This window comes from Bos mutus, chromosome 5 (genome assembly GCF_027580195.1).
Source record: "Bos mutus isolate GX-2022 chromosome 5, NWIPB_WYAK_1.1, whole genome shotgun sequence".
Taxonomy (NCBI): domain Eukaryota; kingdom Metazoa; phylum Chordata; class Mammalia; order Artiodactyla; family Bovidae; genus Bos; species Bos mutus.
This window is the reverse complement of record NC_091621.1, coordinates 24,256,330-24,282,972: the sequence shown is the minus strand read 5'-3', so window position 1 is coordinate 24,282,972 and position 26,643 is coordinate 24,256,330. Positions and strand designations below refer to the sequence as shown.

Below are 26,643 nucleotides of genomic sequence, written 5' to 3'. Positions count from 1 at the left end.
GCTCGGGGACCCAGGTCCTTTCCGTCTTGTGGCTCCATCATATTGTGGTGGAGGCCTGGTTTATCCAGCCTTCAAGGTCACCCTGGCACCATCCAGCCAGCAGACAGCAAGGGAAGTAGGATTTCATGAAGAAATACACAAATATTTAAGGCCTGCAAGTATGTATACCACTTCTCTTCTCATTCGATTGGTCAGAACTAGTCATGTCACCCCCTCCTCAATGCAATGGGCTTTGGGAACATTATATTTCTGTGCTTTGGGAGGAAATGAGGTACCTGCATAAATATATAACATTGTCTCCAGACATAGGCCTGATTCCCAACAGGTCTGTAATCCCCTCCTTTCTCACACTTGGACCCCAGCTCCCAATAAATGTTAGTGCTAATAACGAAACAATTTAAACGTTTGTTTTTCTCCCTGAATTATTTACAGTGACCTCAATTAGTTGGCAGTTGGGACAAAGAGCTTCCAAATCACTGTGCACAATTACAGGGAAGATACTCTGGTGAAAATGCAGTCTGATGAGGGAGAGAGAACCCACATAAATATATCCAAGCACCAACCACAGACTCTACCAAATACTTAAAACCAAATGCAGCTGTGCAGAGGACACATAAGTCTGTGGAGAGTGAGAAGGGCAGTCAAGGAAGGGGATGAGCTGGATGTCTGAATGAATTAGAACCAGGAAGAGATCATTGGAGAGGGCTAAAATGTATACAGTATTTTTCAATAGCATATAATTTTTCTAATTTAAAAGGTACAAAATTTAGAACACACTGAAAAGTACAAAACGTTAAAAAAAATCCCCCATAATCCCAATCCCCACCCACACTTCATATACATTATCTCTGTGGAGATGATTATACTTTACTTTTCCATACTCTTCCAATCTTTTTTCTAAGTATACATTCCCCTCCAATACCATATTCCACAGGTTTTAAGGTTAATTGTTTTTTAAAACTCACCATTACAGTCTGAACAGATCCCAGTATTCAGAACATGACTTCTGACTATTTGTATATTCAGCTGGTGCTAGTGTTAAGCCACTTTAGTCGTGTCTGACTCTTTGGGACACTATAGACTGTGGCCAGCTAGGGTCCTCTGTCCATGGGATTCTCCAGGCAAGAATACTGGAGTGGGTTGCCATGCCTTCCTCCAGAGGATCTTCCTGACCCAGGGATCGACCCCGCATCTTACATCCCCTGCATTGGCAGGTGGGTTCTTCACCTCTAGCACCACATATTCAACTACGGTTGGGCAAAAATTGTTTTTAATTTTTTACTCTTGTAAAAATGCTGAGCCGAATGTCTCTTTGTATCCATCTCCAATTATTTTGCCCTCCAAAAGAACTGTCATAAGTGGGAGCTAGCATTCATTGAATTTTATGATGTTTACACAGAATTAAGTTCTTTATAGGTAATATCTCATTCAACTCTCAGAACAACTGTTATGCCAGTACCAGAAGTACCCTATGCATTTTACAGGTGAGAAAACAGTGAATTAGAAAGGCTCAATCACCTGCTCTGGGCGTCCCAGATGGCTCAGCGGTAAAGAGCCTGCCTGCCAACACAGGCTGAGAAGATCCCCTGGAGGAGGAAATGGCAACTGACTCCAGTATTCTTGCCTAGGAAATCCCACGGACAGAGGAGCCTGGCAGGCTACAGTCCATGGGGTTGCAAAGAGTCACACAACTTGGCTACTAAACCACCACCACCACCATCACTTGCCCACACGGCACAGCATGTGCACGGCAGAACTGGGATTTGAACCTGCACTGGCCGATCCTGAGCCCGAGCTCCATCCACTCTGAGCATACTCTGCCCCAGAAGTCCACCTAAAATCTCACTAGTAGATTAACCTCCATGGAAATTTGACAGCATAATGAATATGGCTTGAGAAGAGGAGTGTATAATCAGGAGGAAGGGTTTATATGATGGCTTAGAGAAGAGAGAGAGGGTAAAGTTTTATGAGGGATAATAACTTTTGCCAGGTTGAAGTAAAAAAAAAAAATATGAGCTAGGATGTCTAGGGAGGTAAATTCATTCAAAGGAAGGTCTCCAAGCCAAAGTTCAGAAGTGTTGAAAAATTATTTAAAGAGCCAATGGGAGTGTCTGTCTGGTATATACAAAGGGGAGTGATGTCAAAGCAATACTTGATAAAGATGTCCTTGGTTTTATTCTTTGATTTAGGAAACTGACTTTTGACTTGTGGAATGAGATAAAACCCAAGATTCAGAAGTCCTTTTGGAGACCTTTTGTCATAATTTTTTTTCCAAGTCTGACATGTTCTCTGTGGGGATGCAACTTTCTTCACAGTAGCTATAGAATTTTAACGGAGCCTAAAAGCCTGATCTTGGATGCCTCTTCCATCTCCAGCCTTTACACACAGCCACTTTTCTGAATCATTCCAAAATCTAGATGGAATTAGGGCAGGAGCGAATGCCACAAAGAGATGAGAACGTTGATCAGAGGGGCAGAGGATAGCATGGTGGTCATGAGTGTAAGCTCCATATTCTGACTACCTGTATTCAAACACCAGCCACCAACTTACTAACCATTTGACTGCAGGCTATTTACTTATCTTCTCTGTTTCTGTTTCTTTAACTGTAAAATGGGGTGATAATAACGCCTACTCTTTAGGGTCATTGTGAAGATTACATGAGTAAAAACAAATCATAAATGTTAGCTATGATTAGCTCCACAAGGTAAAGGGTATAATAATTTCTACAGTTGGTTCTCAGTCCCCAGTTCTTGGAACACTCAGATCCTCAGTAGATGTGGACAGATTCAAACCGGGAAGCCAGTTCTTCCTAAGTCAGATAATTCTTGCCCCTGAAGAATGAACATCTGTTTGCCAAATATCCTCAGCACCAGGGGTGTACAATCACAAACAGACTACCCCTAACGTGGTCCTTTTCCCTTCTGAACTTTCTGGACAGTCGCACAGAGGCCCAGGGCCAGCAGTACCATTTTAAGAACAACACAGAAAGCCCTTAGACCAATATTCCCTTCCCTCCCCTGTGTGTACCTTACTTCCCGACAGGACATCTCTCATCTCTCCTTGTTCACTGCTTAGGTACGTACCCTCCGTGTACATCATTTTAACCTCTCTTCTCCTTTCCTTCTTTCTCATTTCTTGTCCTGTTACCTTTGTGATGGTGGAAGTTGAATGGGGGCCAGAGACCTTTCTGCTCCCCTCTCCCCTTCCCCCGCAAAAGTTTACTTTCATTTTTATCTTGTATCTCTATTTTTAAACTTTTATTTACTTTTTTGGCCGCATCCTGCAGCATGTAAAACCTTAGTTATCCTGACCAGGGATTGAACCTGTGCCTCCTGCATTGGAAGGTGGAGTCTTAACCACTGGACCACCAAGAAAGTCCCTTCCCCTTTTGTCATACATGATCGGATGGCATTAGGCAACTAGAGGTCTAGCGTCATCTGTCTTTAGCGTTTTGAAAGTATCCCAAAGGCTTCTACAGGAATGTCTCAAAAGTCTCCATCTATTATCTCAAAAATCTAGAACTGAAGCAAATCTTCCTAGATGTCAGCATTTAAACTAAGGTGTAAATCAATCAATTACTTTTGTGCCGATTAATTGAGAATATTCAATTTTAAGTGATCATTTAAAAATCTCCAACAGTCTGCTACACTATGAGTTAAAAAACATTCAGAGGGTAGTCTGGGAACTAACTCCTATGGGTGACATTGTTTCTATGGGAAAATGCACTCTGAATTCCAGACAACCCATTTACCCACTAAGTTTTGGGATATGACCCTTGAGTAAGTTGGAGACTGACTAAAAATACCAAATATTTTTATGTATTTTTTATCAATGCATTAAAAACACATTCTTTGGCTTTATCTTAATAGATTGAAGTGTATTCTAGACTCTTCCACAAGAGTTGCTTTCTTGACCTCTAAAGCACAATGAAGAGGGCTCGTGGATTTTCTGCAAAGAGCCTGGCTATTTTAATTAGCCTAATGTCTGTAAGATCAATTATTTTGAGACAGTAGACAAACAAAATCATTCATATCGTTGGCAGATCTGCACAAATGATTTCACAAGGGTAAATCACTTTCAGGTTACAAAGGACAGATTCACTCAGTCTACGTGAGAACGTTTGGAAAATATTTTTCAATTCCTTTTTTTCAAAAGCACATGCCATGTGTGGAATTAACTGGAATCTGTTTCTTTATTTCTTTAGGACTCACACAATCATGATGGTTCCTACTCTCAGGGTAATGTGACATTTCTATGCTATCAAGTTTCCTGTCTTTTTGAGCATTTTCTAAAGGAGACAACATTTTTCCCTTGCCTTTGGAAGTTGGGTCCCCTGTGAGGTTTCGCACGGTAGAATGAGTTGAGGAAATACACGTATGGTGGATGGTCTGTTTCAAACTCATTTTAACTGAAACAAAAACCACAGCCCATGGAGCAGAAACGACCCAGAACTATCAGAAGACCTGAGATTTGGGCCTGACTCCTGAGTTGAGCGGCTCTGAGCAGGTCCCTCACCTCAGAGCCCCATTGCTTGACCTGCGAGGTGAGGGGTTTACATCCAGGACTTGAGGTTCCTCTCTAGCCCTGCGTTCTGTTTCCATGGTGGTTAATGATGTAAGGATGCAGGGCACAAATTCTTCCAGAAGCTTGTCTCTCCACTCACATCACTTCAGTGGGGAAGCAGAGAGGATACACTGATAGTACAATAACTTTTTTCAGTTTACATTAACTGTATTTATTTATTTTTTAATTTATATATTTGACTGTGCTGGGTCTTAGTTTTGACATGTAGGATTGAACTGGGGACCCCTGCTTTGGGATCTCAGAGTCTTAGCCACCGGACCACCAGGGAAGTCCCAATTTACAGCGACTTTAAAATATATTTTAACAAATAGCAAGTTAAATGTCTGTGAATAACAATCAATCATCTCCAAAATTTTACTTTTCTTTCTTTTCTGCCCTGCCCCCTCCCCCCTTCCCTTCCCCCCACTCCCTTCCTCCCCCCTCCTCTTTCTTTTTCTTCCTCTCTCGCTCCCTTTCTTTCTTTCTCTTTGCCTTTAAGAGGCAGACACAACAGCCTTGGCTTGGAAACACAGCTCTGCAGGTCAGGATCTAACAAAGGGAAATCCCCATGTGCTGGAACCTTGCAACTCCAGAAACGGGCCGTTTATGAAAGTGAAGTACCGCTGGGGTGAGCCAAGAAGCCACTTACGATTCCAGCCAATTGTCCCAAGTCCAGACCATTCAGAGGGAAGGGCTGTGCGGATCTCCTGCCAGCAGCTGTCCAAGTCCAGGAGGAGCGGCCTCTGCTTGGGAAAGCCACTGCGCCAGCGGAGGCGATTGCTGGGCCCGGCACACTTTCTCTTCTATGTGGGCAAGGCTGCCTTTTCCTTAACTCGAAATATTCTTTCCCTGGATTCTGAAGGTCGGACTATTTGAAGATGGCTTTCATGTATTTAGTTTAATGCTTACTAACTTTCGACACTCATGATGAATGGGAAGGAGGGAGGGTGGAGGATTGGGCGGGGTGGAAATGGGGGGTGGGGCGTGGGGAGGAATAGAAGATAAGGGCAGGCTGATGTGGGAAGGAAAAGGGTGGAGATAAAGGAATGGATAAATAAAAAACCTAATGAAAGAACAAGCAAAGAGCAGCAGGCAAATATGCAAACAAAAGGAGACATTTTTTGAGTGCCTACGATCTGGCAGGTGTTGAGTTGGGTACCACAGTGCTAGCAATGAACAATGTAGCCAGGTCTCCTCCATCCATCCCCGCCCCAACCACCACCACCATTAAAGGCAATTTATAGTCCAAAGAGGGAAGATATTAAACAAATAATTAATACTTTAATAGTTACAGTTGTAAAGAAGATATAAAGACCTCTCTGTAATCCAGGAGGTTAAGAGGGGTGGTGTTGAACAAATTTGGATATTTTCATACCATCTTCCACAAATAGAAATCTAGAAGTAAATTATATTACAAGATCGCATATGTTTTTTTCTAAACGAAACTCAACCACATGTCTTGCCCTGCCCTACTCTACACCCCTGGATATTATGGGGTTCTTACTCCAATCTGCCAACTCCTTCCTTCCGCTCCCAGGCTTACTGTGGGGCGCCACCTAGAGTTTGAATGAGGTATTCCTATAGCTATAGAGTACTTACTCAGTCGCTAAGTCATGTCGGACTCTGCGATGCCATGATCTATAGCTAGCCAGACTTCTCTGTACTCCACTATCTCCTGGCGTTTGCTTAAACTGATGTCCACTGAGTCGGTGATGTTATCTAACCGTATCATCCTCTGCCACCCCTTTTTCCTTTTGCCTTCAATCTTTCCAGTATCAGAGTACGGTGATGTTTAAAATCCTAGGCTATTTGCTGTTTTTTTGAAAACTTAGAATGAATAAATAATCAATTAAAAAATTAAAGAATGAGCAAAGCAGCAGGAAAATACCCAAACAAGACAAAAACTTTCATTCACTGTCTTTGGCATCCAGACTGAATTAAAAGGACTTCCAAGTTTTCTAGGAAGAATGGCTTTCTCTAGGCGCTTTCCAAGATTTGTTTTGCAAAGCTGCCAGGGGGAATTATAGACAATGAATTGTAAGTAACAAGTCTCATGGTGACATCCAAAGTGTTTTAAATCCAAACCTCAGAGTTAAAAGGCTCCAAGAAGATGCCTACAGTTTAATCTACTTTGTTCTTATTAATAACTACCTGATAATGTACCGAACAGTCTGTATTATCGAAATACCTGTGGCATTAAGGCAGAACCAACTGTTGAGATTTATGGGGTGGGTTAATATTATAGCCATTAAGGAAAAGAAAAAACTGCTTGAGGTTTGTCATTTTAAAATCACCTTAAAGCAAGATATCCAATTCTGTTACCTCATTCCAGTTAGCCTGATAGTAACAACCAAACATATATCGAAAATGTTATCTCATATATAAAGATAAAGATGGAACTTATCTTTCTCCCTTGAACTAGGCATATACTTACTCTCTTAAAAACTTGACCCAAATTAAAAACAAAAGACAAAACAAATCCAGATAAGGAAAATTCGCATTCATTCACTTATTTTATTTAAACATTTATTGAGTACCTATAGTGGTGATATAGAGATGGAGGAAGATTCTGTCCCAGGGTACTTATGATCCACAGTAAGTCCCCTGCATACAAACTAGTTCTGTTCCGAGAGCTCGTTCGTAAGTCCAATTTGTTCATAAACCCAACAAAGTTAGCCTAGGTACCCAACCAACACAATTGCCTATAGGGTACTGTACTGTAATAGAGTTATAATATTTTTCACACAAATACTACGAAACAAACAAACACAAAAAATAAAGAAAATGTTTTTAATCTTACAGTACAGTACCTTGAGAAGTAGAGTAGAGCAGTACAATAGCTGACATTTAGGGGTACGTTTGCATCTTTGAAAGTTCACAACTTAAAGGTAACTTCAGGGTACTGCAGTTGGAGTAGGTTGACAGCAGATGCCAAGAAGGTAGCTATGACAAGAGTGAGCTATATCCGAATAGAAATAAGGAGAAGCGCAGGTTACTGAGTGTGCTAAGGGGCTCCTACCAGTTTGGAGAGTGCTATGTCTTTAAATACCAACTTCTTGGAAGGCTAAATTAAACACAAACGTTTATGAATTCAGAAAGGTGAAAGTGTCATATTTACTGAAAACATTTCCATATGAAGAGCTTCCCTGATAGCTCAGTTAGTAAAGAATCCACCTGCAATGCAGGAGACCCCATTTTGATTCCTGGGTCAGGAAGATCTGCTGCAGAAGGGATAAGCTACCCACTCCAGTATTCTTGGGCTTCCCTTGTGGCTTAGCTGGTAAAGAATCCACCTGCAATGCAAGAGACCTGGGTTTAATCCCTGGGTCGGGAAGATCCCCTGGAGAAGGGAAAGGCTACCCACTCCAGTATTCTGGCCTGGAGAAGTCCATGGGGTCACAAAGAGTTCGACACTACTAAGCGACTTTCACTTTTCCATATGAGGGTTATTGGGTCAAAAGAGAAAAACATAATGAAAATGAATATTAATAAAACACTAAAGGACCATTTTGAAATTCATTTTGACCTTGTCCACTCCTAATAGATCTATCACTTTCCAAAATGTCTAGTACATAATAGGCATTCAATAAACTTTGTTGAAAGCTGGATCAATGTTTAACAGAATCCCTGTTATGCAGAGGCAAAAAACATTGGTAAGTGTATATTTCAGTCACCCAGAGTTTAAGGCAAACTGGTTTATTGGCATGCTTTCTTAAAAGCCTTCATTGGCTTTCTGTTCTCTGCTTCACTCGATTTCAATGTGTCTACCTATTTTTTTTCCTACTTCACATAATTTTAGTGCTTCTACCTATTTTAATTTGCCTATCTCAACCTAATTCCTCCCGATTCTACAAATTTATTTCCTCCTCCTGCTCTTTAACATGAACTGCCCTTGCCAGTCAGGTTGGTTTGTTTATAGTTCCAGCACCACCAACTGCATTCCCACAAGCAAAACTTCTCACTATTTTTCAAGAACAATTTTGAAATCACTGCACTTTCCCTGACCAATCCAGTTCCTCTCTCTCTCTCTCTCTCCCTCCCTCCCTCTCTCTCTCCCTCCCTCCCTCTTTCAACTTCAAGCTCATATAAACTCTACAGTCTTTATCACACCAATGACTCTTATATAACCCCCTGACATCTTTCACTTTTATGGATGTTAGTCTTACCTTCTCAACTAGACTCTAGATCAATGGTTACGTTTCATGCCTCATTATTTATCTATATAAAATATCCGCTTGGCTGGGACAGAGATTCTGAATAATACAGGGGTGGAAGATAACAATGTAAGGAAAACTGGGTCCAAATCATGGAAAACCTTGAAAGCCATGTTAAAAGATTGACTTTAGCCTTTAGGCAGAGGTCAGAGCATGTTCCACCATGTCCATCAGAGGAAAGGCAAGCATCCTTTTCTCCGTAGATCACCGTTACTAGCCAAGTGCTTACCAATCAATCATTCATTACAAAGAAAAGCCCTGCAGAAGGAAAAACTTAAGGGATACTGTCTCTGATTCTTAACATCTTGATTTTCATTTTCCACAGTTTCCTAAAAGCTATTATGTGTGTTGGTGAGAAGTTAATTAAATATCCTGCACTTGATTATGCCTCTCTTTTTTATTGGAATAGATTGAATCTGGTGGTCTCCTTGAGATTTCTAAGCAGCTGTGTTCCACTCAGTTGAAATAGGTGATGATATTACTCTGGACTAAATTGGAAAAGCAGTCATCCAGTAGCATTTGAAAGAAACTCACAAAAGAATAAAAAAATCAAGTATTACACTTGTAGAATCTTTTGTTTAATGAGCTCTTATCCTGACAGGCAAAAATTTTAAGAAGTTAGTTAAAATTAAATTTAGGAAGTCTGAAAATAAATGATCTTTGTAAAACTCCTCTTCTATATGAAACAATGCTATAAACCAAGAGTTGTGCCTTTGGACTCAGAGAACTTAAATGAGCAAAAACTAAAGGAATGTATTTAGTCATAATTTGGTTTTTTTTTTTTTAGTCAAACATTTAGGCTGAAAGAACAATGTCTCATTTTTCTGCTGAAATGTAGTATTTCTTTGCCTGGACTAGCTTAATACCTATGTCAGGAGGGAGTCAATCTACACTATTCATAGATTTTGTAATTACAGATTTTCCAATTTGCTACAATTTATTTGTAACCCTAAAATCAATATTCAGAGCATTCGGCAGTCATTCACCATCGTAGACAGAGTGGCAAAAGGTTTGATTTGTTCAATACACATATTCCCAGCTGAGGTTAAACAGGACTATACCCTGCACCTTCTGTTTTGGCTCCATACTGTGGGAGTCGGTGGTATAATCACTGCCACGTGTTTGCGTGATTGTGCCTTTTGTTGGAAATTTTGCTTTTGAAAATGCCCCTTCCCCAAATGTAATGCTATCTATTGTTCCTAAGTGCTGGAAAGCCATGAAGTGTCTTATGGGGAAAACATGTATGTTAGATCAGTTTCACTCAGGAATAAGTCATAGTGCCTTTGGCCAGGAGTTCAATGTTAATGGATTGGTTCAATTCAGTCGCTCAGTCGTGTCCGACTCTTTGCGACCCCATGAATCGCAGCGCGCCAGGCCTCCCTGTCCATCACCAACTCCCGGAGTTCACTCAGACTCACGTCCATCGAGTCAGTGATGCCATCCAGCCATCTCATCCTCTGTCGTCCCCTTCTCCTCCTGCTCCCAATCCCTCCCAGCATCAGAGTCTTTTCCAATGAGTCAACTCTTCACATGAGGTGGCCAAAGTACTGGATCGGTAGCATATACTAAATAAGGTATCTTTATTTATTTTTTTTATTGTATTGGTTTTGCCATACATCATCATGAATCCACCACGGGTGTACACGTGTTCCCCATCCTGAACCCCCTACCCTCCTCCCTCCCCATCCCATCCCTCTGGGTCATCCCAGTGCACCAGCCCCGAGCATCCTGTATCATGCATTGAACCTGGACTGGTGATCTGTTTCACATATGATAATATACATGTTTCAATGCCATTCTCCCAAATCATCCCACCCTCTCCCTCTCCCACAGAGTCCAAAAGACTCTTCTATACATCTGTGTCTCTTTTGCTGTCCTGCATACATGGTTATCGTTACCATCTTTCTAAGTTCAGAATTTAGAATTTAAATAAGTTATCTTTAAACGGAAGCACATAGAAACAAGATTATGTATAGATCAGTTGACAAAAATGGTGTGATCAGAGACTCACACAAACCTGACCCTTAATTTCCTCTGGAAGCAGTGATTCAGGATTTGCTAATTTGGTGTTTGTGGTGACTTTATAGCATATGTGTATGTAGGTCGTGTTAAGTTGCTCAGTGGTGTCCAACTCTGCAAGGCTATGGACTGTAGCCTGCCAGGTTCCTCTGTCCATAGAATTTTTCAGGCAAGAATATTGGAGGGAGTTGCCATGCCGTCCTCCAAGGGATCTTCCTGACCTAGGGATCAAACTCACGTCACTTTATGTCTCCCGCACAGGCAGGTGGGTTCTTTATTACTAGCGCCACCTGGGGAGACCTTATAGCATGTAACTGTAGTGAATAATTGTAGGCTTAACTGCACATGGATTAAGAAGCTCCATAAATCTTGAATCCCCACAATCAGATCTAAGCTCTTGACAAACTGTTAGTCCACACAAAAGATAATGTAGCATCTGCTTTGATGTCAGATGGATTTAGGGTTGAGACTCTGTCTACCTGTTAACTGAGTGACTTGATGCAAATCACTTTGCCTTTTTAAGGCTACATTTCAAGGTTGTTAAGAGGATCCGGTGGCATGGTGTACACAGAGCCCAGCGCAGTTAGCACAGGGTAAGCCCCTCATACATTGTTACTATCAATTGTTCCAGTTTTTCTCTCAGTAATTCAGTCACCATTTTAATGGCTCATGAAATGATAAGGATAAAAATAACTTTCTGTGGACAGTATTCTTCACTCTGCAGAGAAGCTCATAAAATTCTACTTACATAGACTTGTGTGTAAAGAGCCAGATGAGTGCATTAGTCTCTCAGTCGTGCCCGACTCTGTGACCCCACGGACTGTAGCTCACCAGAGTCCTCTGTCCATGGGATTCTCCAGGCAAGAATACTGGAGCAGATTGCCATTGCCTTCTCCAGGGAATCTTCCTGACCCAGGGATCATACCTGGGTCTCCTGCATTGCAGGCAGATTCTTTACCATTTGATCTACAGGGAAGTCCCTAGATAACTCATGAGAACCTACTATATGCTCTGTGGTGATCTAAGGGAAGGAAATCCAAAAAAGAGGATATATGTGTATGTATAGCATATTCACTTTACTCTACAGCAAAAACTAACACAACATTATGAAGCAAGTACACTCTAATAAAAATAAAGAAGATTAATAGGGAATAAAAGTACATTGCCTAGCAATAATAGATCTAAAGTGAACAGAAGTCTCTACAACAAAAAATATATGGATTTTTTTGCAGTGGGGGGAGAAAGGCTTGAAATAGATCAGAAAACATTTTCACATTAATTGTTCTTTTCATATACTTCAAATTTGTACTTAATGCCTTTTTCCTACTGGACATCAGAAGGAACACCTGTATATTCTGGGAGAAGTTTATACTTTTCCGAATCAATTTGTGGAAAAAATGTATCACTTTCAAATTCTTGCATGATCCTTGTCACAAATAGTCTAAGATGGCCTGGCTTGTTTATGGATTCCTTGCAGACAGAACTGCCTCCCACTATCCAAACCATGTCTACTTTTTTATAGGAGACTGGAAAACCAACTTCCAAATGATCTGCTTATGGTTTTGACCTATTCCCAGGCAATCTCCTGTCCAAAATGTGGCCTTCTAGTTACCATGCGCCAGGCACTGTCCTCAGCCCTACATACATTCAGCTCACTTAAGCATGTTGCTTTTTGTTGCTAAGTTGTGTCCGACTCTTTTGTGACCTCATGCACTGTAGCCTGCCAGGCTCCTCTGACAAACAACAGCAAAGCTGTCCCACAGTTAACATCCAGTCTGCAAGCTGAGAATCCTGAAAATTGTTCAATCTGTCCTTCAGTTCAAATGTAAACATTCTGTCTCGAATCCGTCAGGGTTCACAGCATTGGAGACTTAGGATGATTCAGCTTGCCCCTTTGCTTTCCCCTTAAGTGGAGAACCCTGGCCTCCAGGGAAACACCACCTGGCTGTGCCTTTGAGTATTAGAAAGGGCTCCTGAGACCAGGTCACTCAGATGGTTGCCCGCATGACCATGGATAGTCATACCCAGATAGCTCCAAATTCACTCCTGGGTGGAGAGGTAGAAATGGACCTCAGGTTTTGCTGAGGAACAGGAGGAGGGGCACAAATCCTTTCCGACACCTTTTTCACTGAGAAAATTAGCTTACAGTTAGCATTTCTCCTTTACCTCCTCATTCTAAAAGGATAACTTTTGGAAACGTAACTCAGCCTTGAGTTACGTTTCCAAAGTGCCTCCTCTCTCATCTGACCTTCAGAGGGGAGTTGCCAGGAAAAGGAAGGAAAATCTATTCCACCTTACTTGCTTTTCAGAAAGTCGCCATGTCTTCATTTTTTTTTAAATCTTGCTTTCTTCTAGCTCCCCTGGTACAATGAAGTCTCGCCTCTTATTTGAAGGGAAAAAAAGAGAAATGGAGCAGATCCTGAAAATAAAGAGAAATCGCACTTACAGTCCCAGAATCTCTACTGGTTGGACACTGCTGGGGATGTTAATTATGAAGGCTTATTTTCTAAAAACATCAGAGCACATCTCGAAATTAAATAAGAATAATAGGAGCTTTTAAATCAGTTGACATTTTCCAAAGAATTCTTCAAGACAATAAGATGCTGTCCACGAGGCACACATAAACTTTGATTCTTCTCTACCTAAATAAGACTTTTAAAATGGTATCAAAATTCACCTCAAATAGTTTGGTTTTCATTAACTGCTCTCTCTTGAGGGGCTTCACATGTAGAACTCAGATCTGCCTTCTTTGTTTCATTTGGTTTGTTCGTGTCCACACTGAATGAATGAGTAGCTATTTCTAAGTGGTCTTTTTGACCTTGCATAATTCGGACAGCACGAGTTACTCTGAGCCCTAAGGACGGAGACTTTTTGCTGTGGGAGCTGAGGATTGGATGAACACATCTCTCCTGAGAAATACTCTGATTAGGTGACTCTCATCAAAGAGCCAAGGTCAAAATCAAGTTTGGATTAGCCTCCCCCGTGACAAAAGGGGAGCATTCATTCGGAGACGATCTTCTTTGTTAGCAAGATGGTTGTTAGACGGTGCAAAGGAAGAGAAAGGAAGTGACTTCAACCTTCTCCTTATCTGTGAAACGCAGTGATTACTCCCTGTGGTTTGGTACAGCCAGCCTGTCAGGAATCATGGAGCTGGGCCAGTTGGAGGCAAGTGTGGGGAAAGAGCCAAGTCTGGTCTTTGCAACCCCCTTCCCTCCCCTCCTCTTCCTAGCTGTCTCTCCATCCTTCTTCCCCTTCAGGTACCCTGGAACCTCTCACAAATCGCCAAATTCTCTGGTTCCCCAACTCACTTTGAGTAATCTAACTTGAATGTTACGAGTTGAATATTGTTTAGTTGCTAAGTCGTGTCCGATTCTTTGTGACCCCATGAACTGTAGCCCACCAGGCTCCTCTGTCCATGGGATTTCCCAGGCAAGAATACTGGAGTGGGTTGCCATTTGCTTCTCCAGGGGATCTTCCTGACCCAGGCGTCAAACCATGTCTCCTGCATTGGTAGGTGTATTCTTTACTACTGAACCACCAGGGAAGCCCTATAAGTTGAATTCATATGATTAAATCCTAACATCTAGTACCTCAGACCTTATTTTGGAGATAGGGTCTTTAGGGTGAGCCCAAATCCAGTATGACTAGTGTCCTCATGAAAAGGGGACATTTGAAGACAGATCTATACAGAGTGAGAACATCATGTAAATAAGAAGACAGTTGTCAACAAACCAAGCAGATCTCTGCTTCACAGCGCTCAGAAGGAATCAACCCTGCCGACACCTTGATTCAGACTTAAGCCTCTGGAACTGTAAGACAGTAAATCTCTGTTGTTTAAGCCACTCAACTTGTGGTATTTTGTTATGGCAGCCTTCACAATCTAAGATATTGGATCACACTGTTCCTCTTGCTTTGGTTCCCAAAGTGTGAGCCTCCAACCTGAAGGAGCCTTGCAATTCTTGCTGGAGACAAGATTTATACAGTCATTTTTTTTTTTTTTTTTCTTAATTTAAAGCCAAGTAAGGACACTGTGTGAATAACACATGTAGATTGCCCAGTGACTGTCCTTTGCATTCCTTTCTGGATTTAACTCTCATCACTTTCTCTTTCTACTCACTCTATTCTAGCTGCACTGATCTACTCATTTCCTGCAGGGAAACCTGTTCTCTCACCTCAGAACCTTTGCACATGCTGTTCTCTTTTCCTTAAAATAGCCCACATTTGCAAAAATCTGGACACAGGCCACTAATACATTAGTCTTGGCTGAGCTGCCACGTCTTTGGGGAAGTCTTCCAAAATTGGGTTGGATGCCTTCCTATGTGACCCCCACAGCACCTGTGCTCATGTCTCTTCTATCAGTAAACCGGGTCTTTGGTCATCACCTCTTGACTTGGTCACCCAGCCCACGAGACTATGGGAGAGGCTGCATCACATTCAATTTCATATTCACAGCAGCAAACACGGCAGGTATCACAAAACTCATTTTTACATACTATAATAATGTGTCAAGATGTTTTGTGAATTTTCTTAATCAGTAGATGAAAAGATTCTTCATTGGGAGACTTCACTTTTTTCTACATTGCAAAGTGGTCCTTATCTTCAAAAGTTTGGAAACTTTTGCTCTAGTCCAGAGATCCCACAACAGTGGCCCCAGGGCCTAATCCAGCCAGCAGATGGGATGATTTGGCCAGCCCCGTGTTCCAAATGTGGACACCCTTCCTTGGGGCTGGGCTCTCTGCAGTCACCACAAGCAACCTGTTTCCACTGTCTGGCAATCACCGCTTTCCTCGTTACAGTCACTCCCCTGCATAAGGACCTTCAAGTGGCGAGCTTTCAAAGATGGAATATGCTTTCCATCAACATCAGGCGTGAGTGACATTGCAGCTTCCCTCTATCTCCTGTTGCTGATGATCCTTCAGCTCTATCATCTCCCACCTCCTCTCCGTCCTGTAGTCAGTAACCCTTCTTGCCTGGTCACTCAGCGCCAATCCCTGTATGCCAGCTGTCATACTGTCTTACTGTACTTTTCAAGGTGCTGTACTATAAGATTAAAAATGCTTTCTTTATTTTTTGTGTTTGTTTTGCATGTATTATTTGTGTGAAAAGTGTTATAAACTTATTACAATACAGTACTGTGCAGCTGATTGTGTTAGTTGGTTACCTAGGCTAACTTTATTTGACTTAAGAACAAGTTGGACTTAATGAAAGCACTATCGGAACAGAACTCCTTCATATGTAGGGGACTTAAACTGTACTGTTGAGCTTCCCAGGTGGCCCAGTGGTAAAGAATCCACTCGCCAGTGCAGGAGATACAAGAGATGCCAGTTTGATCCATGTGTTGGGAAGATCCCCTGGAGGAGGAAATGACAACCCACTCCAGTATTCTTGCCAGGAAAATCCCAAGGACAGAGGAGCCTGGCGGACTATTGTCCATGGGGTCACAAAGAGTCGGACACAACTGGGCACACACACACACCAGACTATTACTTCTCTTCCTCCTGAGGCGCTGGTTCCTAGAAAAAATTCCCCCCAGATTCTTCATCAAAATTTACTTTTCTGATATCCCCCTGCCTCCAACGTATTAATGTAAGTAAAAGCAGAGATCTAATAGGTTGTCTTCCTCTGGGAAAATCTGTTTATCCAGAAATGGTGAAGGGGATTATTGGGGGCATACATGTGTACAGAGGCTTTTTTTTTCTTTTTTTTCTTTTCTGTAATCCTGCAAAGCAAAACACTCAAAGGAAGGTTGGCAACTTTTCCCCTGGAGTTTCACCTTGTCTTGTAGAAAGTATACAGGGCCTGGAAACAAATTAATTTTGATCAACCTTGGTCTTGCTTTCTAGACCCTGCCAAAGACACTAACAAGTAGAGAAACAGCCAGATCAGGGGAAAGTTTGGAGGTGGATGGGGTGGAAAGGGCCTTATAATCCTCAATCAGAATTGTGGCTCTCTAGGCAATGGAATATTAAATCCCTGAAAGTGTAGTATAAAATGTTGTTTTATGAATTCTCTTATGTCTTTAAACAACTTCAGAAAGGGGGAAAAGGTAGTTTCATCTTAGAATATATCTTGATTGCTCTGGGCCCATGCTATGGTAAGTTTTAAATTAAGGAGAACTGCTTAGTGTATTTGTTTTGGAGTCTCAAAAAAAAAAGGGCGGGGGGAAAGAAAGAAGTGTGCTACATAGCTCAGACTGACAATCAGAACATGATAATACAGAGCCCTTCCAAGTGGAGGTAAAATCCCCACAAAAAAGACTCTGTCTGCTTGCGGCCCAGTTCTTTCTGGAGTTCCCACCCCCACCCCACCCTAACTCCTTTTTATATAAACTTCTAGAGGGACATCTTTGGCATCCTGGGAAAGCCCTGTCCATCTGCCAAATACAGCTTCTCTTCTGATCTTTTCTTATGATACTGTTTTCAAGGCTGACACATTTCTCTTCATAGTTACCCTTTCTTTCCTCCCCATTTGCCAGTTTTTAGTCCAATATGCCAATTGTCCTGCACTTCCATGACCTCAGACTTTAAACATTTTCACCAACAGTGGAGAATTCTGTAGAGCACTTTCTGAAAAACTCGGTCTCTAATCTCCTCCCTCCCCCCAGCCAGCTCACAGGGGCAGTGATTTCCTCAAAGAATTTCAACAAATTAGTTCTCCACGACTTCCCATCCTGAAATGATGTTAGCTGTCTTTAATCAAGCTTGCTATTCCAACTGTTCTTGATTTGATACCTTCAAGTCGTTACAGAGTCCTTCTCTTGAACTGAAGCTAACTGACTGGCTTATCTTCTGATTTCCAGCATAGCCACAAACACTGATAATATTTCAGAGAGGGGGTGTGGGTGATGAAGAGGAAAAGGATTCATTGCATCTTTTAACTTATCCTACTCTTTTCATAGACACTTTTTTTTTAATAAGTCCAAAAATAAGTTTTTAAAATCAGAATCCCAGAGACAGGCATCTCAAAATCAGTCTTGGTGCTTTAAAAATGTTAGTACTCCTTTTACACGTTTGAACAAATGTTTAAAGTAAGGCCACCTTCATTATCTGGTGCCAATGGCATGAATTTCCTACACTAATCATGGCTGGTATTTACTTGGTGTTTGTAGTGCCAAATCTCAACTTCTGAAGTCAAGAGGTTAAGTTATAAATACCCACTATTAGATAGCTGTAAAATATTTGCCTGAAGGCTTTGATAGTTTAAAGCTTTCCATTATACGTATATACAGATATGTATATTCTTGTGGCTATGTATATTTTAAGATACATATGTATCTCCACAACACCTCATGTGTGGTCACGATATCCATCACATAAACTTCTGCATTTTCCAAACCCTGGGATACAGTTTCAAACCATATATAAACTGACTTTATACTGCCCATATGCACTGCATTGGGCCCTACCACACAGATGGCATCATTATTTCCACACAGTCTGATTCACAGTCCAAACCCAGGAGAGGGTCTCAAGGAAAAGACGTTTTAGGACCAGGTTTCCAACTTGAAACTCTCCATGGGAATTTCCAGAATAACTCTGATACATCAAGGAGGGAGAAAAAAGTGAAGAAGGACTGAAAACCAGAACCAAAACCAAACAAAAGGAGAAGCATTAAAAAGTTATGTGATGAAGTGGGATGCTATAAAGTTTTTATTATGACTTGTTTGGAAAGAGCTTGCTTAACAAATGCAGTCATCCTCTATTCAAATGCAAAGCAATAAAACATTTTATAGTCCACTATCACATGCCATAATGTGTAGGGAATAGTTAAGCCCAATCAGATCTTAGAAAAGAACGCTGTGTTTGCTCTTCTAGGAAAGCTTGCCCTTTAAAAGAGGGAGGGGGGAGGGGGAAGTGAAGGAAGAAATAGTTACAGAGATGGAGAATTGTCTGGAAATTATATCAACTAAGGAATGGGTGCAGAAAGAGGAGCTATCTTTTTACCTGAAAGAGAGAACACTGGTGGGGGAAATGAGAGCTGTCTACACATATTGTAAGGGCAATTTTGTAGACATGTTATTAATTTTAGAGTTATGATGTTAAGTTATAAAGGACAGAACTAGATCCAGTTGATAAACATTGGGGTGAAGGGAGGGGGATAGATTTGACTCAATAAGTAATCTTCTGACATAATAGCTTTTCACAAAGGGATGATCTGCCTTGGGAATTATTGAGTTCCCCGTGTGTAGAAGATTAAGCAGAGGCTCAGTTAGCATCCAATAGGGATGTTATACAGGTTCCTGCAGCAGATGGACTCTGGATGAGTTCACCTATATGGTACCTCCCCAGTCTAGATGTCTGTGATTCTAAGATATGCATAGAATTCCAAATTGGTGTTTGGCGATATTTCGTGCGCTTGCGTGCTCCTCCGTAGATCTGAGTATGCATCGAAATAGGATTTTCATGAGAAAAAATTTTTAAGTATAAATTTATTCTCATTGGTTAGTGTTGCCTATGAAAAAAAGGGGTTTCTTTTTTAAAGTGAGAAATGTCCTCAATAAAGTCTTTTCTGATCTCAGATTTGGAACGTGGAGTTTTTCTATTGTTCATTCATAACCCTTTTGTCAAATGTTTTCAAACTGGGAAGCATGATATGTTGAAAGGCTGTGGGGAAATTCCAAAAGGTTTAAAGAAATCAGAGCTGTCACGTTCTGAACAGAAATTTGATGTAAAGTATATTAGTTGATTCTTTTCCTTCCACATTATCACCCTTATTCCTGTTTTTTTTTTTTTTTCCAAATCACAAATCTGCCAAAAACCCCCTTTGCTTTTGACTCACCCGCCTTCATTTTCACCTCCTGTGTCCTCTTACATTCAGTTCTTGCCTCTCATAGCATATTTTCTTTCTGAGGTAAAACAAAGGAAACCTATTCCTTTAGCTCTCTCCTTAAGAGGAGAGACCAAACGGGCTCTCAGAAGGGGTAGGGAATGAGAAAGTTGGAGAATTGCTGAGCTAGTCTCATTGTCTCACTCCTTGTTTATGCTCAAACTTGCCAAAAATTGCCCAGGAACAGACTTCCTGCTCCATCATTTAAAATGACTCTCTCTCTCTCTCCTACTTTCTTGCCAAACTTACTTCATGATACAAGAGACTGAGATGGAAGAGGGCAAGGTAATAAGCTCAGGATGAATTTTATCCTTATTAAGTACCTTTCATTCCTCAGAATCCCCGAAGGCCTGACAATCTATATTTCATGCCCTTCAACCTCACCGCAGAAAGTTGGAGTCTGCTGCGAAGGGCATGCACAATAAAAGCCGGGATAAACCCTCTTCAAGCCCGATCATCACTTCCATTATGCATTAGCATTTCTGTGACACCCTGTATTGGTCAATGTTATATTACTCAGTCTAGACAGGAGGGAAAGGGGTCTTCCTGTAAATGGTATTTCCACACATTTTCCTTCTCTTTACTTGCCTTCCTTCTCAGGTTCCCTCTTTGGGTGCAATATTTTCCCTCTCACAGAGAAGTCTTCTTTTTAAATCCTTCAGAATTCATCTCAGGAAGTTTATGAGGGAAGCATTTACCTCACAAAGCAGGAGGTAGTACAGAGTGAACATTTTCTTTTTAAGGTTTTCATTAAATAGAAACGTGTTATGAAATAAAATATTAAATGTGAATAGCACGTGACCCTACCTTAAAGGAAAAGATAGCTCATTCACCAAGCAGAGGAAAGACGGTCTTAACCACACCAGTCTACCATTAGTTGTGAAAACATTAAAATAGCTGATCCATAAAGTGTGTGCTTAGTAGGTATCACCTGTTTTACATTTACTATCTCATTTATTTCCCACAACAACCTTATGAGGTGACACTGTATTATTTTCATCATGAAAGAGAAAAATGAAGCTTGGAGAAATTAATCAAGACGTGTGCAAGTCACGCCAATTTTTTAAGGAATGTGGATCCATGGATTTCTGACTTCAAAATCTTTCCCCCGAACCACCGTTTTCCATCCTGCCTCAGGCATTACTTCCAGAAGGAACAGGAAGATAGAGGCCATTTTCATTTTGACTGGATCTTCCTGGCTGCCTCCATCTTGACTTAGAGTCGATGCAGTCTTTCTTTTATTGTGACTTTGGGGTGAACCCTGAGCACTGGGAGTTGTCCATTAGTGGGGAACTCCTGGTGGGTGGAATCTTCATTCAGATTTTCTTCCATTTTCTCTGTTCTTTCCCGTGCGTTCCTCTCTCAAGGGTCTATGCTTGAACTTAGGAGGTGGGATGGGGGGGACAGAGTGCAGTGCAAGCCTTTGCTTCTCACTGAAAGGGCAGCTGTCCACTGAGTTCACACAGTAACTTGAGTAGGTGTGTTACTTAATACGCCACGAGAAAATGCCCACCCCGAGAGTCTAAAATTGTGGATTTAATAGGCCTCCTGCTGCTGCTCGGCTGCCTTCCAAAGGCCCGCTGAATTGCTTCCTCTGCAAGCAAGACCTTCTGCCAGAGACGCTGGGGGAACCGCGGTTGTTGATCTGTGGCGAGAGGTGACAGGTGGTCGCTCTGCAATTGTTGGATGTTAAAACTGATATTAAAATTTTTTTCCAAAGGTTGCATGGAGACTGGGTAAAGAAAGAAAGGCTGTTTGATACTGCGCCCCCTTGTTTCTCTGCCTCTGGAGAAGGTGTGCTGGCTCCCAACCAGCTTTCCACACTCAGAGACTTAAATCCTCTAAAGACTCCTTCTGGGAAGGCCTTGGCACCAGGACACGGTGGGTACGCCCGAGCTGGGCCTTCACAGAGGTTCGTTTCACCAAGACCCCTCACCCAACCATACTTCCTCAGTAGCGTCAAGGAGGGGGCTCCGGGCGGTTAGAGCATAACTACTACTTTCATAGAAGCTGTTGTCTGCCCCCCGCCCCCACGTTTTTTCCTTAAGAATAGTGAGCAACTACTACAGATGGTCTAAGACAGCAGTCCCCAACCTTTTTGGCACCAGGGACAAGCTTTGTGGAAGACAGTTTTTCCATAGGGAAAGGTTTCAGGAGGATTCAAGTGCATTAGATTTATTGTATTTATGCATTATATTTATTATTGCAAAATAAAAATAAAGTTAGAATAGAAACAAATATTTCTATGTTGTGACAATCTCAGGATATTCCAACCTTGACTGTAGGGTTAGGGTTCATGCTCCTATGAGAATCTAATGCCACCACTGATCTGACAGGAGGCAAAGCTCAGGCGGTAATACTAGTGATGGGGAGCAGCTGTAAATACAGATGAAGCTTCACTAGTTCACCAACTGGCCACTCACCTCCTGCTGTGTGGCCCAGCTCCTAACAGGCCATGAACTGGTAGCAGTCTGTGACCCTGGGAGTTAGGGATCCCCAGTCTAAGACATGACAATTCCAGAGGTGATAGGCCTTCTTCTCTTGACCTTTGGAATAGCCAACTTCATGGAAGGACTAGGGCTTTTACAGCTCACCAAAGGAGTTTGTCACCCTCTTAGAACAGTGGAAGGCAGGCAGTTCCTCTGCCCATCAGAAGTGCTCAGTTCATGAACTTGAGGAAACCAAATGGCCTTTGGATAAAAATCACCTCCTCCTGGAGACAGTAGATGGGTCATTTCTGAAATATTGTTTTTTTGGGGAAAAAACCAAGAGATGTTTTGATAGTTCAAATAAAATGTATCACATGCTTTATATCAGTAGTTCTCCTTTATTTGGGTTTCTATTGTTTAAACCATCATGGAAATAGCTATACTGTATTGCTTTCTCCTTTTCTTTTTTGAAACTCTGAATATAGCTTTATTTAATGTTCAAAGAATTTTTTTCTTTGACAGGGAGGCCTGGTGTGCTGCAGTCCATGGGGTCGCAAAGAGTTGTACATGACTTATCGAGTGAACAACAACAGTGTTCAAAGAAGCAACTTCAGTTTCTGAATTAAATATATCATTTGCAATCATTTTTAAGGCAGTAAGAATTTAAACATATAGCACAAACGTTTATGTATAACTATGCATGCTAAGTTGCTTGAGTTGTGTCCAACTCTGTGTGACCCAATGGATTGTAGCCCCCTAGGCTCCTCTGTCCATGGGGACTCTCCAGGCAAGGATACTGGAGTGGGCAGCCATGTCCTCCTCCAGGGGATCTTTCTGAGTCAGGGATCGAACCTATGTCTCTTATGTCTTCTGCATTAGGCGGTGGGTTCTTTACCTGCCTCGGAAGCCCAATTTATAAGTGTAATTATTATCATTTCTAAATCAGTAGACGTGCTGTTCAGTCACCAAGTTTTGACTAAATCTTTGCAACCCCGTGGACTGCAGCACACCAGGCTTCCCTGTCCTTCACTATCTCCTGGAGTTCATAAATTCTAATACGCAGTTAAATCTATAAGATTCTAAAGTTTGAAGTGGTCTTCATGTGTGATGAATACTTTCTTTCTTTTTTTTTTTTAATGAAACAACAAGTTTTACAGTTGAAATTCTAAGGCATTTGTCTATGTATGTACTCTCAGAGATCAGAAGTCAGACCCCTTACTCAAGTGTATTCCTGACTCACTGTTGTTATGTTTCAGGATGTTCCTGAGAGATTGCAACTGTTCCTGAGACCAAGAACTCATTTCAGCGATTCTTTCTCTCTAAGAGTTTCTTAGGGAAGGAAGCCAGGCTCAACCCTCTGAATTTGGAGTTGGCAGCTGTTAGCACTGCTCTGTCACAGTGGACATTTGTCATTCTTTTTGGTTGCCCAGCAAGTAGTTAAACTCCTTACCCATCCTGGCAAACTTCCCCACCTTAAGATTCTTGGTGGGAGGCCATGTTATGAAGCAGCAAAGAAACTGAGAATGCTGTGTATTCATTGTTCCCCAAATGTCTCTACAGTGAGGGCCCAAACATGTGACCCGGGCTTCTGCAATCAGACACATCCATCACAGATTGAGAATCTGGAATTCATGATGCAAGGAGCTTGGATGGTGAGGAAGACTCGGGCAGTGGCCGTAGCTGCAGGGTGACTGAGGCGCTGGGCCAGCGGGGGTTGGGAATGCCAGAGGCAGCGTCCAGTTCTCAGAGGTGGCAGCCTAAGGCGTGCCAGCTGCAGAGTCTAGGGTCACACATCACTGCACCGTCCTGCCTGGAGCAGTCCCGCAGTTTGATTCTGGGCACTGTTTCTGGCTGTGGAGTTGAGAATCATGTACTCTAAGTTACCTGGCAAAGCCAGGAGCCAGTCTAAAGCCTTTTAATAAATTCTTCTCCTAGAATGACTTTCTGTTGGCTGCTTACAACTAAAACTCCTATCTTAAAACAATAGAAATAAATGTTGACTAGATGAAAGTTTTGATTTCTTAAAATAACAGGAAGATCATCTTAAAGTATAAAGCTGTACACTGGTATAATTCAGAGCCCACCGAACTCTATAAGGTGTGCCTTATGAATATATTTACACATATTTACCTATTCATGCAAAGATATCTATACAGAGACATAAGCATATGTGTGTATGTGCATGCATGTGTGTGCGCATGCATATGTATGTGTGTATATGCAAGTCACACAATTCAGTATGTCACATCTAGATGTGGAAGCCAATGGCATCCAATGCCAAACTTTAAATTCCCCTCTGTAGTCTAAGACCACCCTCCTGCTCCCTAGTTGATCGCTTTCTGTTCAGTCCCTCTCTTTATTGAGAGAATGTATTTTATTTTTGTCAAGCAGAACAGCGTTCTCCTCCTTTTCCAACCAATTTCAGCTGCGTTAATCACTGACACAAAATGAACTAAGACCAGCATGGGATACTCAGCCAACACCAGTCTCAGGGTGGCATTCATTCTGAGGCAGAAACACTGAGCATTAAAGTGAAATGTGAAGTTGTTAAAAGGGAAGTGTGTACCATATACCCTCGGGAACGTGTGCTGTACTTGTTAAGGAAGTCTAGGGCTCCGAAATCCTGGTTCACAAAGCACTAACATTTTTTCTTTTTGCAACAAAAAATCAAATAATGCAGAAGAAACTGAAGCAAACTTCCCTGGAATCTCCACTAAACTAGCATTTTCCAAAGCTCCTAGCTAAAACATAGCAATGTTTTCAAAGCTTGTTCCCCTCTGTAGGTTATATCACTGAATCCTTGCCACGACTGTGGGGACTAAACCAAGGTGAGTATATCTCTGTCTTACAGACAAGAAACCAAAGGCCAGGTCACCCAGATTGCTAATGGCTGAGCCAGTACTAAATCATGATCTTCTGGCTCCTAGCTCTCTACCATGACATTTCTTAATATCTCAGGGTTGGCTTTCTGGTTTCCTGCTTTTGGATGGAGATACACACATATGCATACACATACACATGCATGCGTGTGTATACATATATTTATAGTATGTCTTTTTACATATTCATGAAAATATTAAAATTTCCAAAATATATAAAATACTGTATAACAAAATGACTTACAGTCAAAGGAATACATCCAGGAAATTGTTTACATGTTCCTCGTCCAAAAATAGTAAGAGACTAGCCTTCAGATGAGCCAACCATGAGCTGGTGGTCTCATCTTTGACATCTGTTTTCCTTCGTAATGACTGCTCTTGCTCCTCTTCCCCAAGATAACTCCTATTCACCCTCCATTGTCCAGCGTAAAGATCCCTCCTTCTGGGATGCCTCCTCTGATCCCCTCAATTAGGTCAAGATCCTTTTATTATGTATGCTCCTAGTTTTGTGTTCCTTTTTCTCATTGTCATTCATTCCATATGAATTAGTGTGTCTGTTTCTTTACTACCTGTTTTTGTATACCATTCTATCCCCAGAACCTAGCCCACTACCTGGCACAGTGTGAACGCTTAATCATCTTTCCCGAAGGATGACATGAGCACACAGGCAGAGGTGTGAGTCAACAGTGGGTGGGTTTCCTCATTGTGGACAGCATGGTAGATAAGATGGGGTCTGCGCTTATCATACTTTTGCTTGAAGCCTGGCTCTGCGACCTCCCAGCTGTGTGACTGAGCAAACTGCTTGGACTCTGCCCTTGAGTGGCTTCATCAACATTTTGTTGATCATACAGTTGCTTATCTCATACAGCTGCTTGAGTATTAATTGAGTTTGTACCAGGAAAGTACTCAAGACACTTCCTGGTACGTGATAAATGCTTAATAAATATTGGTAGTGCCTTTTAATTTTTTTGGTCTGCTTCATTGCTGAGCACGGGATTTCTCTAGGTGCAGTGCATGGGCTTCTCATTGTGGTGGTTTCTCCTGTTATGTTTCCTGGGATCTAGAGCGTGGACTCAGTGGTTGTGGCACATGGGCTTAGTTGCAGCATGTGGAGTCTTCCCGGATCAGGCGTCCAACCCGTGTCACCTGCATTGACAGGCAGACTTTTATCCGTTAGACCACCAGGGAAGTTCAGCAGTGCTCATTTTTTATAAGGTGGAAAGAATGAGTGTGAATAGAAACAGGTTTCTACATATACATTACCATATGTAGAATAAATAGCCAATGGGAATTTGCTGTGTGACTCAGAGAACTCAAGCCAGGGCTCTGTAACAACCTAGAAGAGAGATGGGGAGGCAGGTGGGAGGGAGGGTCAAGAAAGAGGGGACATGGGTATACCTATGGCTGATGCATGCTGATGTTTGGCAGAAACCAGCACGATATTGTAGAGCAATTATCCTTCAATTAAAAATAAATACATTAAAAATAATAAATAAATAAATTTAATTATTAAAAGGGGGGGATTAGATTTCTAGGTTCAATGTTGGGAAATTAAAGATCCAGTATGAAGACTTCTAATTTCTGGGCAAGTGAGAAGAGGAGAGGCGGTATGAGTGCCAGAGATCAGAGGAAAGTGCCCCAAACTAACCTGCTGCCCGGAAATCCTGCCTGCATATGCTCTGTCATGGAGACTGCCTTTCCCCTCTATCCCAG

At 41.7% G+C, this 26,643-nt stretch overlaps 1 long non-coding RNA gene across 1 annotated transcript in view; it reads left to right on the top strand.

The window, feature by feature from the left end:
- The window catches only part of LOC138987913 (uncharacterized), an 82,071-nt gene extending 55,884 nt beyond the window's left edge, over positions 1-26,187 (top strand). Inside the window, exons 2-3 of the long non-coding RNA XR_011464201.1 lie at positions 21,343-21,503; positions 23,308-26,187. This is a non-coding gene — a long non-coding RNA (uncharacterized lncRNA). The remainder of the gene's footprint in view (positions 1-21,342; positions 21,504-23,307) is intronic.
- The last annotated feature ends 456 nt before the right edge of the window (positions 26,188-26,643 follow it).